Raw genomic sequence first — 12985 nt, 5'->3', positions numbered from 1 at the left:
TTCATTGTAAAACACTCATTCTCTAAGCTCAGATTTCTTTTCCTGTGAGCAACCAATAGCATATACAGGTGTCATCTCCTTCTCTGGCTGTTGCCTTGTGGAGCCTGAGGATCACATGCTTGCATAAAAATAATGCTGCTAACCTGGCTACTCCTATTTCTGTGAGTAATGTACTGTTCTTCATCTTTGTGCTGAGTTCTTCTGTCAGTACCCATGAAACTATGGTGGGCTAACTTGTTGCCTTGTAAATAAGGTAAAAATATCAGGCTTTTCACACTCCTTTATGTTCTTAAAATATGTTTATGAATATTGTATATATTTTAAACCAAAAAAGTAAAAGTCAAAAAATAAAATATGAGTATTTATCTCAGTTTTGAAAAGGAGGCTACCTATAGATTAAAAAAAGGAAAAAACAAATTGAAAACAGATTTATTTGATTGATATTTTTAATTAATCTACATTATCAAACTCAATGTACAAAATGAAAAACCTTGAGACTATAGGGAAGAAAAGGTTTGCCTTGCCCTCGCTGGTATGGCTCAGCGGATTGAGTGCTGGCCTGTGAACCAAAGGGTAGCTGGTTCAATTCCCAGTCAGGACACATGCCTGGGTTGTGTGCAAGGTCCCCAGTAGGGGGCAGACGAGAGGCAACCACACATTGATGTTTCTCTCTCTCTCTTTCTCCCTCCCTTCCTCTCTCTAAAAATAAATAAATAAAATATTTTAAAAAATAGAAAAGATTCTCCTCGACCCTCTTAGGGTTTCTGGTAGGGTTTGTAAATTTAATTAACAAAGAAAGAACAAGAGAAGAGAAACATACAAATGTATTCCATGTAAGTTTCACATGACAAGGGAGCTTTCAAAAAAAAATGAAGACAAAAAAGAACAGTTAGACCTGAGTGTTTTATGTCAAGTTTAATGAAGAGTGGCCAGTCATGTAGAAATATGTAGCTTAAAGAGTATGAGATACATGAGGTAAACTGGGGGAACTGGCCTGTTCATTTAAGATTCTTTGTGGTATCCCTTCATATCCTCAGAGATGAAGATACTCCTTTTGTTTGAGTTAGGTGAGCACCTCTCACCTAAGGGATTTATAACCTGCTTCAGAGGAGAAGATTAGGAAAAAAGTCAGAGAGACTTTCCTGTTTCTGATATTTTCTCACACTCCTTCAGTTTAAAATACTCAGTAAGCCAAGCTGTTGTATTTTGGGTTAATGAACACCATCAAGACAAACTTAGAAAAAATATTTTAAATAACACTTATTTAATAGTAAAGAGAACATTCAAATACAATTTTTAAAGTATGAATATAGCCCATTAGAACAAAAGAAAAAATACTAACAGTGAATTATCAAGTGCCAAATGTTCAACCTAATTAGTAAGGAATTAATTTTAAATTACTGAGATGTTTTCTCTATATTTGGTTAGAAAATCATAAAGGAAAGAAAAAGAATCAATTTTGCTTAGGTAACAGAAAAATAACCCCTTTTATTGGAGGTAAAATTAAAAATATTTATCAAAAATCTTAAAAATATTTTTACCTTTTGACTTAGTGATTTCAATTACAAAAATCATTTTAAAGAATGAGTGTAAACTTCTCTGAGAAGATATGAGTATTAAAAATGTTAATTATAGCAATTCAAATTTTCAAGCATCCTTAATGTTCAACAATAGGAAATTTATTAAAGAACAGGCTATAGCTACACAATTGTTTACTCTCTTTCCATTAAGAATCATTCTATAAATTAATATTTTTAATACAAACATACATAAAAGTGAAAAAGAATTTTAAAAACCAGTATATACAGACTGATTACATTTTTATACAGAATTATACGTAACAAGTTATAACAAATGTAAATTATTCTTATATGCTAAAAATTTTATTCTGTTTTTTTCCTTATATATACTTTCAGCCTTATCCAAAAATCAATGCCTATTGTTTTTATTTAAAATACATTATATTTTTTAAAAACAAAGTATAAACATGTGAATCCCCTTGGGAATGTATCCTAAAACATCAATGAGCTGTACATTCTGATTTAAGTGTATAAAGATTCATGAACATTTTATCTATATGACAATAGAAGACTGATTAAATTGTATAATGACCTTATAATGAAATCCCAAGCAGAAATTAGATATAGTAGAAAAATATCATTATGTAGGAAACTGTTAATGACATAAGTAAAAAGAAAATTATAAAGTAGTAGAATAAGAAACTCTTTTTAATGTAACAACAGAAAATGCTAGAATTGAATTTATTGAATATGCATAGTAGTTTTCTGTGGATACAAGATTACAAGTAATTTTAGAGTTCTTTTCTCTGACGTTTTTTATTTTCCAGATTTTCTGCAATGACCATACATTGCTTCATATTATAACAGTAAAACTATTAAGAAGTCCAGAATGAGGGGAACAGGTGTCGAGAGGGCAGCTAGGTAATATTAGTGGGAAATCTTAAGAAGAATTTATAAGATTTGGTAATCTATTGGACTGAAGGGAATAGATGGGGGAAATGGAGGAATTGGCTTAAGTAAACATTATCATTATTTTTATACTTGGGAGAGTGAGACAAAATAACAGATTTTGTAGACAAGATAAACTCTTGGGGTTTTGTTTTGTTTTGTTAATTTTTTTAACATCTAGGTGGACATGATTAATAGACAGGAAAATTGGTACAGAGTGCATGTGGTAAGTCTGGTAGAATGTTTGATTTGAAAACCAGCAACATAATGGGGAGAGATAAAAATAATTGAATGCACAAAATTACCTAAGGATAATGTAAAGTGAGAAAATAAGAAGCCCGGAAGAGAGCACCAGAGAACGCCAAGAGTTTCCAGTTAGGCTGTACCTGACATGGTAGGCATCACTGCATCTTAGTTAGGAAGGTGAACTGTTTAATTAGACTAGATGCAAGTCTGTCACTCACCACATAGCTTGGCTTTTGGTAGATTATTCAAACTCTCTATGATGTAGTTTATTCATTGTTTAAAAGTAATAATAGTAATACCTGCCTCATAGGATTCTTGAATACCTTCATTTGGCAGGAAATGCTCAGTATACAATAGCTAATAGTAGTAGCAGTCATTGTTCGCTTAGTGGTAGTAAATGTAAAAGTAAAGAAAAATAAAGAGCTATCAAAAAAAGAAGGAAAAAACAGGGAAAAATGATGTCTTGAATGGCAAATCATAAAGAAAATCATAAAGGAAAGAAAAAGAATCAATTTTGCTTAGGTAACAGAAAAATAACCCCTTTTATTGGAGGTAAAATTAAAAATATTTATCAAAAATCTTAAAAATATTTTTACCTTTTGAAAGAAGGGAATTTCAAGTCCAGGAGAGTGTTTGACAGAACTTAATCTAAAGAAGTTGCAAACTGAATCCAATAGCCTTGGTATTCGGGAAGTTGTTTGCGATGTTTGCCATAATAATGACATCAGACTTACAGTCATATTTTTCTATTAAAGAAAAGCATTCTCAGCAATTAGAGTTATTAATATCTCTTGACATTTCATATTGTAATTTATTCCAAAGAAATAAAATTTTATCAAAATAAAATTTATGAGTATATTAACATAAAACAAAATCTGCCACTGAGCAACTATGAAAGAGTTAAGGTCCCCTTTGGTATGTCATTCTGTTTCCTTTCCATTCACCATTACCAACTAGATCTTTTTCCCAATATGGCTTAACAATGGTTTCCGAAAATCTTCAGAATTCTTAGCCAGAAACAAATTTGTTGTAGAAAGGCTTCTCTTAAAATTACTGATATTACCTCCACTATATCAATATCTCAGCAAAACTCATGATGAGAAAGGAAAAGATGGGAAGAAATGTCTCCACAGAAAACTTCTTTCTCTGGGTGGTTTAATTTTTATTTTATTTTATCTTTTAAGGTAACATAGTTGGAAACACTTTGCATCAAAAAGGGATTGAGTGAGAGAAACACTTCTCAAAGCAGAGAATAAACTAAAATATTTAATGTAGGATAGGAAAGTCCAAGAACTAAACTTAGATAGCAAGATCAAAGGAGAAAAAAAGGATATTTGGGAACATCAAGGTTCAAAACTTGGAGCTGGGGCTCAGTGTCCCCAGACCATATGCGGCAGCAGCAAGTTCCTAAGCAGGGAGCAGGGGAATGCCCTGTAGCTGGCTGGGAGCAAGGAAGCTTTGCAAGTATCTTCAAAGTTAGAGAAAGGGCACTTCGTGTGAGATGAGTTTTCCAAAGTTCTCATAGCTGTAGTCCCTGCATTTTTCTGTGCTTCTTTGTCGTTGGGGTTAGAGAGGCCTAGGAACTGAAAGCAGGAAAGCCAGACCAAAAAGGCACACAAAAGTCCATTGTCAAAAGTATCATTTTCAAGCACAGGGTGAATATAATACATTCATAGAAAGGGAATACCAGCCTAATCATAATGGAAATGGTTATTTCACATTTAAGACCCTGAGAGAATATAAAAAGCTAATCCATACACGATTTACTTTTATCCCACATGTTCTTAATTGAAGAGACAAAAAGATGCTATTCTTAAAAAATAAATAAATGAATTGTTCGGTTTAGAGACTATATCTGAAAAATAGCAGTCGTTTATATTAAAATCAATGAAAAAAATCCATGTTCTATATGACTGAGTATGACTGCTCTTTGTCAAATACCAGATTAAGCAGTAGAAAGTCAGTCTCCGCTCTCTGAGTTTGAAAGCAGTTCTAAAACCAAAAAGAAAAAACAGAAATCGCTTGGGGGCAGGGGCGGGTTGGAATATTATTCTGATGCCCCACATCTATGGTTGTGAATATATAACTCTTGTTTATTTTCAGCAGAAAATTTGGCATTCATAACAATTCTTTAACATTATGAATTTTTACATTGATTTTCATCTATATTTTCTATTCAAGTATATGTCTAACATTTCAATTTTATGAGACATTATGAGGAACAACATCCACCTTTCATTACAAGATTATCCCCACAACACTATCAGGGACTAACATGAATAATATGTAGCAACAACTGTGTTTTGGCACAATGAAACTGTTAGAATTAATCAAGACTTTTATCCACCTATAAATGTCTTTTTTTACACTTTTTCCTTTTTGCTGTCACCTATAAATGTCTCTTTTTACATTTTTTCCTTTTTGCTGTCACTATATCTAAAATTAACTTTTGAAATATATATTATTCACTACAAGAGTTTTTGAGTTTTTATTTATTGATTTTTAGTTGTATGTATTTTCTTTCTTATTTATGTATTTATTTATTCATTCATTCATTTTTTTGGTCGAAGGAGTCATCCTTACAGAAAATTTTCTGATATGTCCTTCCTTATGTAGTGTTCTATTTTTACCTAAAAGTAACCCTTTCATTGTGTTAATAAATAAAAATTCAAAGAGCTTTATTCAAGAGTTTTAGGCATTTTAAAAATCTCTCCTATTGTAATAGGAAACCTTGGAGACTCATTGAAATAGCAGCAAAGGCACAAGTTTCTTTTATTATGAAAGATGTTTATGTGAAGAACAAAATAGACAAGAGAAAGTGACTGCTTCAGAATACTTGATGGGCACTTTAATCTTCTATTAATATGCAAATTTTGTTCTTTAGAACCCCAGTAAGAGATTTTTTCCCCCCAATCAGGCTATTTAAAAGTAGTTCTATTCTCCCAAAGGTCCTTCTTGCAAGAGTCTAAGTGAAACAGTGGTTTTTATGATAAGTCCCAAGATGCTCTTGTATGCATCATTTTCTTTTGAAATTATGTGGAGTTTACTGAACCACATTTGTAAAACATTCCAAAGTTGATTTCACTCTAAAGATCTCCTTTAATAGAATTGATTCCCTTGTTGATCTGTGTCATAGAAAATGTTAAAAATCAGTTTTAACAACATGGGAGAAATAAGAAAAGGCTGTGGACAGAAATGAAGATACAAGCTTGTGAACAAGAAAAGGACAATTTTTGTTGTGTAATTAGCCTCATCAAGAATCTGAGCCTACTGGAATCTTCTACAGTGTTGTTACAATTGTAAAGTACCTCTTCATAAATGTAAATATCAAGAATAATCACCAAGGTACAAGCCTAGTCTTTGGCTTCTTTGCAGGAATTTTTCCATCACATTACATTTATCTTTCAATAACTTGCCTTTTCAACATGGCTATAATCATAACAACAATACAATGACAATTTCCTATTGGTATAGATATTAAGATGAATAATAAAATTATTTTATATACTCTGTTAAGAAAACAAAATTCAGTTGAGTAAATTTGAAGATCTAATTTGTTTCATTCAAGGATTCGTACGTCAGGCAGATCCCATCCTGCAAATATAAAGAAACTCCAAAGAGCTGCAGAAAAGGAAAGATTTTTAAAAAGCAGAAATGAGGAGGACAAGAAAATCAAACAAAGGGAAAGATTGGTTCAGGCAAAGTCACCTTCCTCTGAGGAATTAAAGAGCCTATCAGGTGGAATACCTTACTAAAAATGCTGGCCAAGGAATTCCAGACAGATTGGTTAAGATTACATTCCTGGGAGAAGCTGAAACTGCAGTTAGGTTAGATATTAAGTCTCAGTTTGCTCATGTGAAGCTTAATATAAGTGGTTCCATTTGGGGCTAATTATCTCTTTTTTAATAAGTCATAGAGTTCTCCCCACACCAACCACTTCAGCTATGTAGCTTATATGAAAAAGAATAAAACATTTTACATTTTGTCTTTTCTTATTTTATTGACAGAGGGAAAAGTCTTAACATTTTGTCCATATGGTGTCCAAACTATGACTTAATTATTTTTCCCAAAGAATAGGTATTTCTTGGAATATGTCTATCTTGTTATAGTTATAAAAAATAATGTCTGGCAAAATTTTTGAGTAGATAAAATTTTTTCTGGACTAGCAAAGACAATTCTAATTTTAAAAAGTTTTTGTGCTAGTAGAAGTTGTACCCCCTCACCCATCACCCAATACTCTATCCTTACTTACCAAATATTGACTCTACATATTTTTTTCTGGGGGAAAAAAAAAAAAAAAAAACCTCTTCAGAGCAAGTTATGATGTAGGCATAAAACTCAACCTCCCTGTTACATTTCAAAAACATTTTTTTACACATGAACAGTATCTGTCACCTTTATCACCCAACCCCCAGAACTAATAGGGAGTTCTAAATGTCATTTGTTATCCTAAAAATTAAAATCATGGGAAAGAAACGTTTTACTAACATGGAAGAGAAGGGGGTATGCTTTCTCCTGACTCTGTCTTTTCAAATTAATTTTCTTTTGGCTAATGTCTGTCTCCATCTCTCCGACCTGGCAGAATTTTTCAAGGTCCAAGTCAAACATTTTTTCTGATGAAATTTCCCTGATCCTTCCACTAGCCCCAGGTAAAATGGATTATTTCATCTGTTAAAATTAAAAGAACAAAAATCAACAGCAACACACCATGTCTCTTACATAACTCTCTCCCAGCAGTTAACACACAGATTTGAAATTAATTTATTTACATGCGAGGTTCCTCTAATGAAAGTCTAACCATCTGTCCTTTTTTTAATCTTTTTTCAATTTTTCAGAACATAGTGAAAATTCAATAATTTACTTGCCTAGCCCACTATATGTGCTTAACTACTAAAATGAAGACATATGTGTGGGTAAAGTGTTAGGGGTAAGAGATTATCATGACTGCTAAGATGTTTCCAGACTAAGTTAATCAAAAAATCAAAAGAACTAATGATGCTATTTTAAAATAAAAAGACCGCCTTTACATTACAAACATTAAGTAGAATTCTAGAGGTGTTACAAGTTATATAGTGTTATGTTGATTAGAGAAAGAAAAAAAATCCTTACAACACTAAAATCTATAGGAACTTCTTCAAAATTTGCCAGGTGAGGTCTGGAGAACTATCCTGACCACCCACCACCCTCTGCCCTCCCACTTGGCCCCTGCCAAAATCACATTCCTTAGCAATAACTGTGGTGTATTGATAACCAATACTTTAAATCTCTCTGCAGATTTAACAAACAGTATCAACTGCTTTGAGACTTAGATGCAGGAAAAGCATGTGATTTTACCAAGCAAGAGAAGCTAACAATAGTCACAACAAAAATTGATGGAGTGAGTTTGAGGATTGGTTTAGAAAGGACAGAGCTGACTGAGTTATTACCAGTTGGTGCATTAGGGATAATAGCTGTGCAGACCCTGGATTATAGATACCAGCTCAGCAAAATCTAATCTTGCCCAGAGAGAAATATTTATATTCAGTATATAAGTTTTTTCAAAGGCATAAAGAGTCCACAATATACATTTGAAGGGAATTTGTTCCATGGATAAGAGTAAAAAATACTATCTCAATTGTTAAGTGGATTACCCATGGGCATTAGAAAGTAAGCTAGTGGGGCTACCAGCTAATGCCCTGATCAAAATCTTGTCATTATAACTGTGTTCCCTGGGATAAATCAGAATAAAGAATTCAATGCATTGTTCACAATAACATCCCTGAGAAAGCCTCTACCAGCAGCTATTACTCACTAGGGATAAGGGATATGTCTAATGTACTTAGCAACAATTAATACTGACTGTTGTCATTGTCTTTGAAGTTGAAGTAGTTGGCCTTCTGTCAACCCTTAGTATTCAAAATTAAGAATTTCTCATATTTAAGTTTTTCAACCATGACTAAATGTAATCCTCCAAGATATGTGTTTCTGCTACTGAACATTCTAAGAAAATCCATGAGCCAGCAGAGTAAATGATATTTGTCAAAGTTTTTTTTCCAATGAAACAAATAACCTTTGCTTTATGCACTAAGAATCTCTATAGGAAATAAATGCTAGAGAAAATGAGGTAAATCCCTTCCCTTAGAGTAATATGAACTAAAACATAAAAATAATCAAGGCCAGTCTTGGTTGGAGCATCAGCCCATACACCAAAAGTTTGCAGGTTCAATTCCTGGCCAGGGCACATATCTAGGTTGTGAATTCAGTTTCTGGTCGGGACCTGGATGGGAGGCAACTGATCCATGTTTCTCATATCGGTCAATCTCTCTCTCTCCTCCCACCCCCTTTTCTCTTTCTCTGAAATCAATAATAAAATATCCTTGGGTGAGGATTACAAAATAATAATAATCAATGACTATAGTTTGACATTGTTTCTACTGTCTTTGGCATTAGAGATGTCATTTACACTATGTGCTCATTTCCACTGAAGCTTAAGGTTAGAAGAATATGCTTTAACCTGTGGTTTGAGGAAAAATGTAATTTTAGGGCAGATTTATAAGATGAACTTTGCATGTTACCAGAGTGCAAGTAAACCCATAAAGAGAAGCCCTGTTAGAAATAAGAATTAACCCTAAAATGCAACAAATGACGTGACACAATATGTCTTGTTTTAATAACATCAAGCATAATATTTTTACAGACTGGTAAAAATATAACCAGGAGTTTGTTGAAGATAATTGAGTTAATGCTGTCATGTGTACCATAAGGAAAATTCTTAGTAAATGAGAAATTCTTCAGATAGCTTGTCATGTCCTTACCAACCAACCAACCAGAGAATTAAATTGCTATTTGTGCTTAGCAAAGTTCAGCAGGGCAGTTACTGGGGTCAAATTTGCCAGGACCTTTGAAACTAATTAGTATGAATTCAAAGGTTATTCTCTGGAACTCTAAGGAAGTTGCTGACTTGTCTCTATTTCTCCCTTCTGGTGCTCATTCCTATAAGCTAAGGTATTTTATAAGACTATTTTTTCCATTTCCACCATTTAAATCTAATTGTAAAAGTATACTTATAATACTAATCCAAATACAAATCTATTTTTTAATCCAAAGATGAAATAAATCTGATTCATAAAAAACTAATGGGATATTTTTGAGACGGTGTACACATAGTGGGAACTGTTTCTGCTTAAGCCCAGTAATTTACCTTCCCACAGGTGACTGCTAACTGTGCACAGAGGCCTAACTATTGGTCAGTAGTATTACTATCAGACCACCTCATTATTTCCTCAATAGCACTGTTGAGATAATTGCTCAGAATTATGGGGTCAGGGATGTAAATACCTTATTATAATTCAACTGGGAAGATACCATCTTTTAAACAAACAAGACTCTTCATCCAGTTGGCTCTTTTATAACAAGTTCATGTATAGCATGGCCAAAGCAGGACTCTTGATTCCACTATATCCACATCCATCTCAAACCACGCCTTCCATCTTTCCCATTTCAGTATGTGACACTCAATCAGTTGTTTCGGATGGAATCCTTGAATTATTCTTTATTCTTCCTCCAGTCTCACTTCTTACATCCAACCTATTAACACTGTTAGTACCATCACTAAAATATATCCTGAATCCACCTATCCATCTTCATAGTCACTACCGATTATTCATACCCCATTACTATCATAGTCTCCTACTCTCCCCACTTCTGCCCCTGCCTTGCCTCCAATATGTTGTCTACACACTGTTGATTGTGACTCAAAATGCCAATCCTCTAACTTTACTCCACTTTTGAAAACTTTCTGTGATGTCCCATGGGACCAGAACAAAATAAAAGTCCGTTACAATGGTGCAACATAAAGTGCGTTGTCAGTCTGTGACATGGAAAGTGCAAAAATTAAGAGTAAGCATTTAGAGATGTTTATACTCATTTGAAAGTGCTGTGACATATATATATATATGTGATCAGTAAACTTGTTTTCTTGTGAAGATATAGATAGACCAACTTGTCTTGCAGAAACCACATAGTGAGTTGTATGTGACTCAATACACATATGAGTTTTACACAATAGAACTCTGCAAATTAGAATTCTTTTTTATTGTATAGTCCTTTACCACAAGTAGTTTGAAAAACATCTGTGATGCACGTCTGGTACCAGCCTCCTCTCTAACCCTCCTAGGGCTGCTGGCCTCCTCATTTTCTGTAACACAGGAATCTTCTGATTTCCAGAGCAATTGATGATTTTTCTCTGTTCAAACTTTTACACTTGCTGTTCCTTATTCCTATAACAATCTTCACCTTCCCTCATCTCCTGGCTTGCTATATGCTTATTTCTAGGAGTTGGACTTCTACATTCATGTCAGAAAAATTACGCATGCTTTTTTTTCTCCCCAAATGTTCTTTTTCCAATTTCCTCTCTTGTTTATTGAAGAACTGTCTGTTTCTTCTCATTTGCTTTGAAGGTTTTTCTTTCCTGCTTTTTTGTAACACCCCCTTTTCCTTAGCAGCTGTCTTCTGGACATGCACTTGAAGTGGCTTCTCCCCTGCTTTCTGTCTTTGGGCTGACATGTGCCCGTTTTGTTCTTTCAGCATTTTGAAATATAGTGAGCAAAAAGCATATTTTCTTTTAGCTTTTCCAAAGCTCAGCTCATTTCAGGTAGCAAATCGAGTGGTCTCGTACGTTTGCCTTTGTTGCTCTGCTGGCATGAAGAGGGAAGTGTATCAAGTGTAGAACAGTCCAGAGTTTGTAGAGGAAAAAAAACAAAGATTATTGTAGTATGGGGGTGGGGGGAGGGCTTGTAAAGAGAAAACTAGTAAGAAAAAGTGATAGCTCCAGACAAAACTACATATTTCATCATTTAATCACATGAAAAGCTAAATATATTCTTTCATTTCTTCATTGTTTTAAAACTTGTATAGTAAATTTGTGGAACTCAACCAATTTTGATATGGTGGGTATTCTGCAAGACCAATGTAACTAGGGTAGAAAATAAAATTAAGCCTTGGGTAAAATCCATGTGATAAGAATTTCTCGTCAAAAGATTTGCATTTAAATATTATGGTTGGATATATGACTATTAATTGGTCTAAAGTAGTATTTTTTCTCAGTTAAATCCACTACTTCAAGACTGCTATAAGCATTAATAATCTCCATCTATGTTTATACATAGATGGAGATTATTTAAATATCTCATTTTTAAAAATTTTAGCCCAGGTTGGTGTTTCTCAGTGGGTTGAGTGCCAGTCTATCAACAAAAGGGTTGCCAGTTCAATTCCCAGTCAGGGCACATGCCTGGCTTATGGGTCAGGTCCCCAGTAGGGGGCATGAGAGAGGCAACCACACATTGATGTTTCCTTCTCTTTCTCCCTTCCCTCTAAAAATAAATAAATAACTTTTTAAAAACTAAATTTAAAAAATAAAAAATTGGATGCTATAATTCTTGGGAGCTATAAGAAAAAGTAGGAAATTCTAAACATATCTATAGTTCAATAGCATAACAGAAAATGTTATATAATTCTTTAGTTTTTAAAAATGGTACCTCAGGGAAAAGGACAGCATGTATCAATAAGCATTCAAGTTGTTGATTGCTAGACTTAGCAGTATTAGAAAAAAACAAGGGGAAATAATATATCTGGACCATGCTTTAATAAGAATAACATCATTGTCATTCTATCAACAAAACACTTTAAGAAATGACATTTATCTCCAGTCAGAGGGAATGAGGATCAGAAAGAAAACCCATATTTGTCCCAGATCTTGTATCCCAGGGTCAGTTTGTGGCTGCCTTAGGTCAGAGGAAGAATCGTAGAACACTTGTCCCTCTTACCCCAAACCATGACAACGTCTTGCAAACTGTCCTGTTCTCTCTCCTTTGTTACCACCACTGAGTCCTAACACCCATTACCTGGACCTCTGCAATAGTCTCCCTACTTCCAACATTTCTCTCTCTAATCCATTATTCTTCTGCATCACAATTATCTATGAAAACTACAAATTGAATCTGCTTAAATCCTTCAGTACTTTCCCATTGTCCTTCCATCCTTTGTTTGGCAATAAGAAGGACATAGTATGCACAGTATGACCCAACATCTCTCTCAACTTCTTTACATTCCTGGTTCTCTGTGTGCCTTTGTTGTGGACAGAGAGTCCTCAAAAAGAAAAAGGGAGAATTATTATGTGGGGAGCACCTGGGGAACAGTTGAGGAGAAGCATTTGAGAAAATTCCTGTGTTCTGTTTGCTTCCGAAATGATATGTTTGTTAAACACTAGGCCGTGTCTATTTACTCTATCATTG

The sequence above is a fragment of the Pteronotus mesoamericanus genome, unplaced genomic scaffold, assembly GCF_021234165.1.
Source record: "Pteronotus mesoamericanus isolate MK-2021 breed Mesoamerican mustached bat unplaced genomic scaffold, CSHL_Meso_final scaffold_167, whole genome shotgun sequence".
Classification (NCBI taxonomy): Eukaryota; Metazoa; Chordata; class Mammalia; order Chiroptera; family Mormoopidae; genus Pteronotus; species Pteronotus mesoamericanus.
This window is presented reverse-complemented; position numbering follows the sequence as displayed.